Genomic DNA, 9,403 nt, shown 5'->3' with positions numbered 1-9,403 from the left:
AAGTAATGCGCTCGAAGAGCACGCTGAAAAATATCAGATATCTCTGATGTATGTATGCTTTATATGTTAAAGTTGGGCGTGCTGAAAAATATGACTGATTATTAAAGTTACGCGCCCGAAGGGCGCGCCGAAAAATACAACTGAATGATGAAATTTGTGGCTGACACTAGCATTTTAGGCAATGATGAGCCTGTGTCAAAATTCAAAACACACTGACCCCCCCCCCCTATTGGGCATTTCAAAAACATGATGACCCCCCCCTATCACCAAAGTCAAAAACAGGGTGACCCCCCCCATCAATCCACCCCCCCCCCCGGCTGAAGAAACTGACCAGTCCCTAATACTCTGTGGAGCCACAGATGACGGAGCAGCAATGACAATTGACTTTTATGAGTGATGTAAGCTACAGCTCTAAAGGAAAACGGCTTGGCCAATAATAAAAGCCTTCCCCTTCTCCTCTTTATTAAAATGAACAAAAGTCCGGCAACATGCATTCTTCTTATATCCACGCAAACAACCAAACATTTTATAAGCTCTCACGAGAAAAGACGGGACACGAGACATCTTTTGTGCGTAACAATAGTGAGCAGATTCAGCTGTTTTAGCTAAGGTGTTCACACATGTGAGCTAATGTTATAGCCATGTCTGTCTGTCTGTCTGTCTGTCTGTCCGTGTGTGTGTATGTGTGTGTGAGTGTGTGTATGTGTGCGTCTGTCTGTCTGTTTACAGGATAACTCAAAAACGCCTGAACAGATTCAAGTCAGGTTTCGTAGACAAGTACCATATGCTACTTGCAAGAACTTAATAGATTTTGGTTAGTGTGGCTTGCATATTAATGGAAGTTATGCAATATCAATTTTTTTCATATAATGGTTTCCCTATGGACACAGTAATGACAGTGTCGAAATACTGCACAAAATTTCGTGAAACTTTTCACGGATAACAATCTCAGAACATGATGATTATATTATGCGTGTCATATCAATTATCTGCTCATTTGCATATTTAATGAACTTTTGTAATTAGTGACATAACTCTGACATTCCTGCACCAAATTCGATGATACATGAAAGAAAATATTGATCTTGTATACATCTAAGTGTACTGAGAAGCATTGGCCAGTGTCAAGTTAAAAATAGCTCATTTGCATATTTTGTGAAGTTTTGCAATAAGTCATATAACTCCGATATAGCTTCATCACATTTGATGAAATCTGCTGCAGATACTGATCCGACAGGTAACTCTCTGTGTTGTGAAGCATTTAGTAGTGTGATGTTAATCAAGGGTTCATTTGCATATTTAGTGAACTTTGTAATTAGGTATATAACTCTGAAATTACGGCACCAAATTGGGTGAAACCTGCTACGGAAATTGATCTGATAAATAACTAATTGTGCTATGAAACATTGAAGAGTGTCAAGTTAATTAAAGGGGAAGTTCACCAAGGCTGATTTTGACATATGTACTAGCTTTGTGGTCACTTACCCCGGAAAAGCTATTTTCGCCATTTATAACTCGCAAGATTTTTAACAAAACCCGATAGAAATAGTACAGGAAGTTGCCCATGTAATTGAATCATGGGAAAAAGCGCCAAGCTTGGAACTTGCATAATGTGATATGGAAGGAACCATTTTTTCATGGGTATGGCATCGTCCACCCACCCATGCTTAAACCAGGCTTTGCGTATTTACATAACTTTTGTTTATACTGAGTATCCTTGCATAAACGATGATTCACTTATAATAAACTGTCCACTGTCAGATTTTGTGTTGCTGTTTACTACTGTGTTACCGTGACTGGACAATGTGGGGGCCATACCCGTCCGGAAATGGTCCCTTCCATATCACATTATGCAAGCTCCAAGCTTGGAGCTTTTTTCCCATGATTCAAATTACATGGGCAACTTCCTGTACTATTTATCGGTTTTTGTAGAAAATATTGAAAGTTATATATGGTAAAAATAGTTTTTCCTGGGTAAATGACCACAGAGCTACCACATATGTAAAAATCATCCTTGGTGAACTTCCCCTTTAAGGGTCTATTTGCTTATTTCATTAACTTTGTAATTAGTGATATTACTATAAAATTACAGCAGTAAATTTAATGAAACGTGCTATAGATGTTGATCTGAAAGATATGCAATTGTCCCATTGCGCATTGAGCAGTGTCAAGTTAATAAACGGCTCATTTGCCTATTAAATATATTTTTTGTAATTATTGATTTAACTCTGAGAGAGTACTGTGCGAAAGTTGATGAAACCTGCTACATATAGTGATTCAACAGATACTTGATTGTTCTGAGAAGCATACTACTTTTAATGAACGTGTTGTAAAACACATGAGCATATTCAGTTCACATCTGGTATTGAATATATCGAAGTCTGAAATTAGGTAAAGGTTTTAGCCTGTAAAAAATGTCACTATTACGGTCCAAAAATGGTGGCTGTAAATTTCAATTAATAGGGGCCACAACAACTTCACAAGGATAATGTATCTTTATCGATTTACCTTCGCTTATTTACTCATTCTATAGGCCGTGCACTACAGAACGGTAGTGCATAGGACAATACTCACCTCGTACAAGAAGGTTGTAATTGTTGTTCAATAAATATTTAGAGAATTCAATTTTATTACAATAATCAAAATCATCGGTCACTTGGGGAAAATTCGGCTTCAGAAAGCAAGTAGCCTCAAATATCAAAAGACTCATTTTCTCCGGGAGGTTATCAAACACGTATATATGTACGAGCCTGTTAAGGAACAAAGAACAGCAGGACATACACGAAGTCCCTAAAGCCGTCCCTGAGTGTGAAGGAATAGTGTATGTATAAAACCCCATCCCTTCATTGTTGAAATTGGTTGTAAGCTTATTTGTAAGCTATACACTAAGTTTCATTTTTCTAAAAAGACACGCTGTCCAATATTTCGATAGCAAGAGTTCGTTCCACCAATGCAGCCATCGACCTGTCAATCTGCTGACCGACCAATCGACTCAAAAAAGAACCATTCGTCGCCAGAGATCAGCCCAAGTTATCCACAGTAAATTACATAATAACTGTCGGTTCTGCCCAAAATCCTCTGAGGTAAACAATTCATTGTATGCCAAATTGTTCAGGGACGAAGAGCTTAGAGTAAAATTGTAGGTATTGGTCTTCAAATCTCAATTTGCTGTAGCTGTTGTTGCAGTTCCATATTTTTGTAAACATTCCTTTTGCTACTCCAAGAATCATGTCAAGGGAAAATACCAAGTTTTCCACCCGTCAACACAGCCTATATATGCGCAATGTCCAATGTTGTCGTTGGCAACTGAAGTCAAGTCCAGACTGGGGGTCATTCCTCAATGATGACGTTACTCATTGCATGCATTGCTGTGCATTTGCTAGTATAGCACTTATTAATATTTTAGGCAGAATGCGCCTCGGAAACAGTTTTCTTTATCGGACTCTTACATGTGTACAATAACGTTTCAAGTCTACTGCTAAAGTGTGGACTCATGTTGAAGCCCATGCAGTACGACCTCTTGCTTTGGACAAATCGAAGCGCCTTTCTTGGTTCTATTCAAAACCTGAATTTCCCCGCGATGACGTAAAGTAAGCGGCTGTTTTGAAGAATTGATAACGTGTCTTATGGCTAATTCGATTCGTTTATTTTCCGCACTCATTTCCCCTTTTCATCTATTTGAATTATTGTATGATTTCTTGTTTCCTTAAATGTTTGGGAATACACATTATTATCAAGTTTATGTGGAAGTGGCTTTCGAAGTTGATTCTCAGTAATGAGTGGGAACTATGACTTGAATGTCTTGGATCAGTTTACAGACAAGTACGATACAACTGATCAAAGAAATAAAAGTCATGGCTCACACGCATAACTAAGTATGGACTTCGAAAGCTATTTCTACATAACCTTGGAGCTATATTTTCTGGAACTTTGTCTCACGAAAGAATAATTACATCATTGATCAGTTGCTCCCAGGGTGCATCGCTCTTGTTCGTATCGCGCCATCTTGCTTGGAGATTTTTGAATTGGATTTCCCCAGACTTAGTAAGGGTTACCGGATGAGAGCCCCGCAGAGCAGTCTGGGTAACCGAGACTAACACACGCTGTGCATTTTCTCTACTTTGGAGATAGATTGCATTCCTGCACTAAACGCCAGACAATTCTGACGCTTTTGCTATTTTTACTACATCGGGACGTAGATCTAAATTTCCCCTACTAATATTTTGAACATATCCCACACTTTACAGTTATTGACCATTGACAATAAATTTACACCATTCAGTGTTAAGACTCTATTGTTCACTGCTATTAATGTGAACGAATCTCAGAAAAATCTAACCAATCAGTATGTTTCGATCAGTCGCAATTTTCTAAGATTTTTGGTAGGAGAAATATGAACCATGTCTTAAGGGCAGTATGTTTTGTGAATACGGCTACATTAACCCACTAAGAAACATAACAAACAATATGCCTTCGTAACACACATCTCTTTAATGCCAGTAAAACTCGCACCAAGCATGATTCTTAAGTGTTTAAACAGGAACCGTCAAATATCAAATCGGTAATTCTTTGCAAATACTAAATATAGAAGCTCTTTTAGAGAATAGCAATAGTTTTAAAGTAGGTTGGCTGCTCAATACATCATGAATTCTAATATGTCAGCCGTGGTGCAAAAATAATAATCACAGCCCAAATTAATAAAAAGTGTTTATTTAAGGTTTGAAATCATTGAGATAAGATGAACAATAGAGGGTGGGAAATAAACTGTTATGATAAATGTGATGACACATCATACGCTGAAGTTGACACACTGTTAAAAGGAGAGGTCTTGGACCTTTGGCTCACAATTTATTGGTACTTCACTTTTCATACAGAGGTCAGCAAATAGAAAATTTATCGTTTCTGATGTCTTATGTCACTCCTGACACTTAGAAACAAAGTTGGCAAGCTCCAGATTGAAGAGAGAGTAGATCGATTTCGACAAATCGCCACAACTAGCCCAATGTAAATCCTAGCAATCTGCAATCTGTTATCGATGACACCGTATGCATTGTAAGTATATGATACATCGATTGGGGATTTGATCCACTCATGATAATTCTGTATCATTTTAATTTTAGATTAGGAATGCAAGGCTGAACAATGTAATCTCGGTTACCCAGACTGCACTGCGGGGCCCTCATGCGGCAATCCCTGCACCAGATGAGAGCCAGTATAGTCTGGGTAACAGAGTCTACAGTCAGCAATAATGAGCTAACAAATCTGGCACAAAGTTGGGAGCAGGGAAACCGTTACGCAAGGACTGACTCTCTCGCTCGTAAAGACTAAAATAACCTCGCCGGAGGGACATTGAAAACGAGTTGTCTAAACAGCATTGGCATAACCATGTACACATATAATATTCACTATTAATGATTCCATTACCCTTCAGGTGCTCTCTCGGTAGCGCTAAGTAATTACCTGACTACTGAAAACATCCTACGCAGGCAAAGCCTTAGGGTATGACATTGCTGAAAATGCGACTTGTTGAAAAGTTTATCGTTACAGGAATTGAAAAAGGTCTGCCTTCTACTAGAAGATCGCTGTAAGTTGTACAAAAGAATATGGATGCATTAGAAGTCCATTATTTGTGGGGGGTTCCGATGGTGAGGGGAAATTCATGCTGTACAGAGAGGGCAGTTTGTAGCCGTTTAGTCTTAAGAGGGTAGTGAAAACCCCATGCAATGGAGAGAGCGCGTCAGTTTTGGAGGGGGGGGGAGTAGTTGGTCTATGGGGAGGGGTTTCCAGCCGTAAGGCGAGAGGAGTCCCAAACAGATTTCATTCCCTTCGGAAATTTATTTTTTTCCGAATGCCTGGATGTGTTTACATGTAAGACACTCCTGGCTAGAATTTATAGAAAATATATTTAATATTATTTAATATAAATACAATATTTATCAACAAATACCTTGTTACATTTTATCATCTTGTCCACTGTTCCCGGAGCGTGGATCAAATTTTAAAAAAGCAATCGGATCAGAATCATACAAATGAGGTACATGGACAGTTTGAGATGGAAAAATGGACTGAAATTTCTAAACAGAGTTTTACCTTTGACATAAACTCCTATTTTCAGTTTTCATGTGAACGAAAATGGCAAGGAAAATCTCACTCCTATTCCACACAATTTAGGGCTATTTTGGAAAAGTAGAAAAAAATGGTTCCAAACGTTGGTTTTACTTCCCGTTGTATCTGCGTAAGCTAAAGATTAGAGCAAATGTTCGCGTAAACTTGAGGATTACTTTGTTGTGTTACTCGACTCTCTCTCTCTCTCTCTCTCTCTCTCCTCTCTCTCTCTCTCTCTCTCTCTCTCTCTCTCTGTGTAGCATATCAGTTTCAAGTTGTTGTTTTTATTTTGTCCCCAAAAGCACAGTCGTGTACCGTCATGTAAATAAAACCAATTGCATTTTAGTGTATCGAAAAACTGATAAGAACAACAATCGATGTGGTACAACACTAAAATCGATGATTTCAACAATTTGTTTAATACATTTTAATCACCTCCGTCTGCAGAAGTTGCAACATTGTCTAGCAGGAGATAAAACGCCGATGATTGTAGATCGGGTGGTGTTGTTTTGACTTAGTCTGACCTCCTGCTTAACAATGTTTCAACCTTTGCACACTTAATTGATTCCTCTATTACTTCCTAGCTGACAATTGCACCCGATAGTGAAATATGATATAGTCTTTCCTCATATGTACCTAAAATTCGTTGACCACGTGGATTTTAGTGTTGTACCACATCGATTTTATTGTGGTTCTTATCAGTTCTCGATACACTAAAATGCAATTGGTTGTATACCGGTTTCCTTTAAATATAAATGCTTCCATTACCCTTCAGGTGCTCTCACGGTAGCGAAGCAATTACCGGACTAATGAAATGTCCTACACAGGTAAAGCCATAGGCTTGATACTGCTGAAAATGCGACTTGTTGAAAATTTTATTGTTACAGGAATTGAAAAAGATCTGCCTTCTGCTAGAAGATCGCTGTTTTACATAAGAATATGGATGAATAAGAAGTCGATTATTTGTGGGGTCTCCAAATTAATCTGATGGGGAGGGGCAAAATCATGCAGTAAAGAGAGGGCAGTTTGTAACCGTTGAGTCATGAGAGGTTGATGGAAAACCCGTGTAACGGAGAGAGCGCGTCAGTTAGGGAGGGGGAAAGTAGTTGGTATATGGCGAGGGGGCATTTTTTCCAACCGTCAGGTGAGGGGAGCCCAAACAGCTTTCATTCTTTTCGAAAATTTAATTTTCATCCAAATGCCTGCGTGTTTTTACATGTAAGACATTCCTGGAATTTTTCGAAAATATATTTAATATTATTTAATATAAATACAATATTTATCAACAAATACCTTGTTACATTTTATGATCTTGTCCACTGTTCCCGGAGCGTGGATCAAATTTAAAAAAAGCAATTGGATCAGAATCATACAAATAAGGTACATGGACAGTTTGAGATTAAAAAATGGACTCTTTTTTGTAAACGGAGTTTTACCTTTGACGTAAAATGTCTTTTTTCAATTTTCATTTAAATGAAAATGGCAAGGAAAATCTACGGAGTTAACTCCTATTCCACACAAATTAGGGCTATAAGAGGTTTTGGAAAAGCAGAAAAATAATTGTTCTTCCCGTTGTATCTGCATAACATGTAGATTAAATTTGCCGACCCATCCCCGGCCATAATAACTAAACGCTCTCTAATTAGTCTCTATATCAATACTGAGTGCACAAATTTTGACTGTACCTATGATCTATATATTGATCATACGTGGGTGTTTTTATGATGCAAGTTTTTAGGGCATAATTGGCAAATTATAAGCTAATTTGCATATTTAACTATTTTTTTTATTAAGCTATATATCAATAGTGAGGACACGGATTTTGACTGTACCTCTATACTATTAATTGACCATACTTGGGTTTAGTTATGTTGTGGGTTTGATGACTCTGCAAACCATTGTAATTATCAACTCTTTTGCATATTTGATGAATTTCTTTTTTAGAGGCTAACCAACACTGCTAGGTGCAGCCCTTTGACCAGAAATTTACCATTCATTTCTCTTACTTGGGTCAAGGTGTTTTCTCTTGTTTGTTCTTCATATGGAATTGTAGATTGTTACTTCAAAATGCATATTGTTTGGCGATTTTGAAACCAATTTGTCTTGTTTCATTTATACAATTAAAAGAGAGTGACTAATACTCATCTGTCCTGTAACCAGTGACAGTTGAAATATTTTGGTCTTCTATTGAGCCTCTGTGACTTCAAATATGCCTATCTCATGCACATTTTTCATCCTCAAAGTTTTATATCATATGCATATACAAATTGTTTTCTTTCGACCATTGTTTAAAGTGACAGATTATTATTATTCAAAGCAGCATGTTGCACATCTCTTCGGCAGTTTCTTTCAAAAGAGACGACGTACATTATTACATGCTGCATGCAATGCCGTACGCTAAAAAATACAATGTATATTGCATGCATATTATGTAAATTGGCTTCTTTTTCATATTTTAAATGCAATGATTACACACAGACGAATTTCTACCCTCCCCCTCGAACTGGCAATTCGGTTAGGCTACAGCCCTATCTCAGGATTTCCAAAATGTGTATCCAAGAGAAGTCGCTTTCTTCCATCTATAACTGGATCAACATATATTTTACTATTCCTCATCTAACGGCTCGGAATGGAAAAAGTGTGATCATCCAGATGCCTTTAAACTCTGGAATAATCGAAAAGTTGAGTTCATTATGGATCAAATTATCTTTCACTCTTTGCTATACATACAAAATTGGCGTTTTATACCAAATACCACGCAGACACTACTTTATGTATTCTCACCTGAAAAGCGAATGCTGTGTCAAACTTTAAAAAATTTGGGAAAGATGTCGTCGACACTAGATTTTCCTCCCGATCCGAGATCACTGTGTGTGAAAAAGTAAACCAGTTTTTAAAACCTTACCTGTTTCTTGTAAACACAACTACAGCATTTCACTCCACAGAAGTTGCATCATAAATGCTGTTGTCGATATCACTCCCCTCTTCCGCTCGATTATCATATATATGATCAGAGGAAAGACATCAAAATACTTCTCTCAAAGAGCAAGATTTCAAAAGGTATACAGAACACGTCATCGACGGCCTTCTTTAATTCATCTTATTTTTCTGGAAGATTTGATAAGGTGGTCATTGCGTCCACTGTCACATGACTACCTGCTTTGCTTGCAACAAGGACAACAGAATAGGCATACATATTAACCTTGGCAGCTGCGCAACACACCTATCAAGATCTTTAAGTGTCTCATTGGCATTGAAATACAATGCGAAAGTATGGTTTGCTTGCACGTTTCTCTCT

Source organism: Ptychodera flava, chromosome 5, assembly GCF_041260155.1.
Source record: "Ptychodera flava strain L36383 chromosome 5, AS_Pfla_20210202, whole genome shotgun sequence".
Lineage (NCBI taxonomy): Eukaryota > Metazoa > Hemichordata > Enteropneusta > Ptychoderidae > Ptychodera > Ptychodera flava.
The sequence above is the reverse complement of the archived record's forward strand: the minus strand, read 5'-3'. Positions refer to the sequence as shown.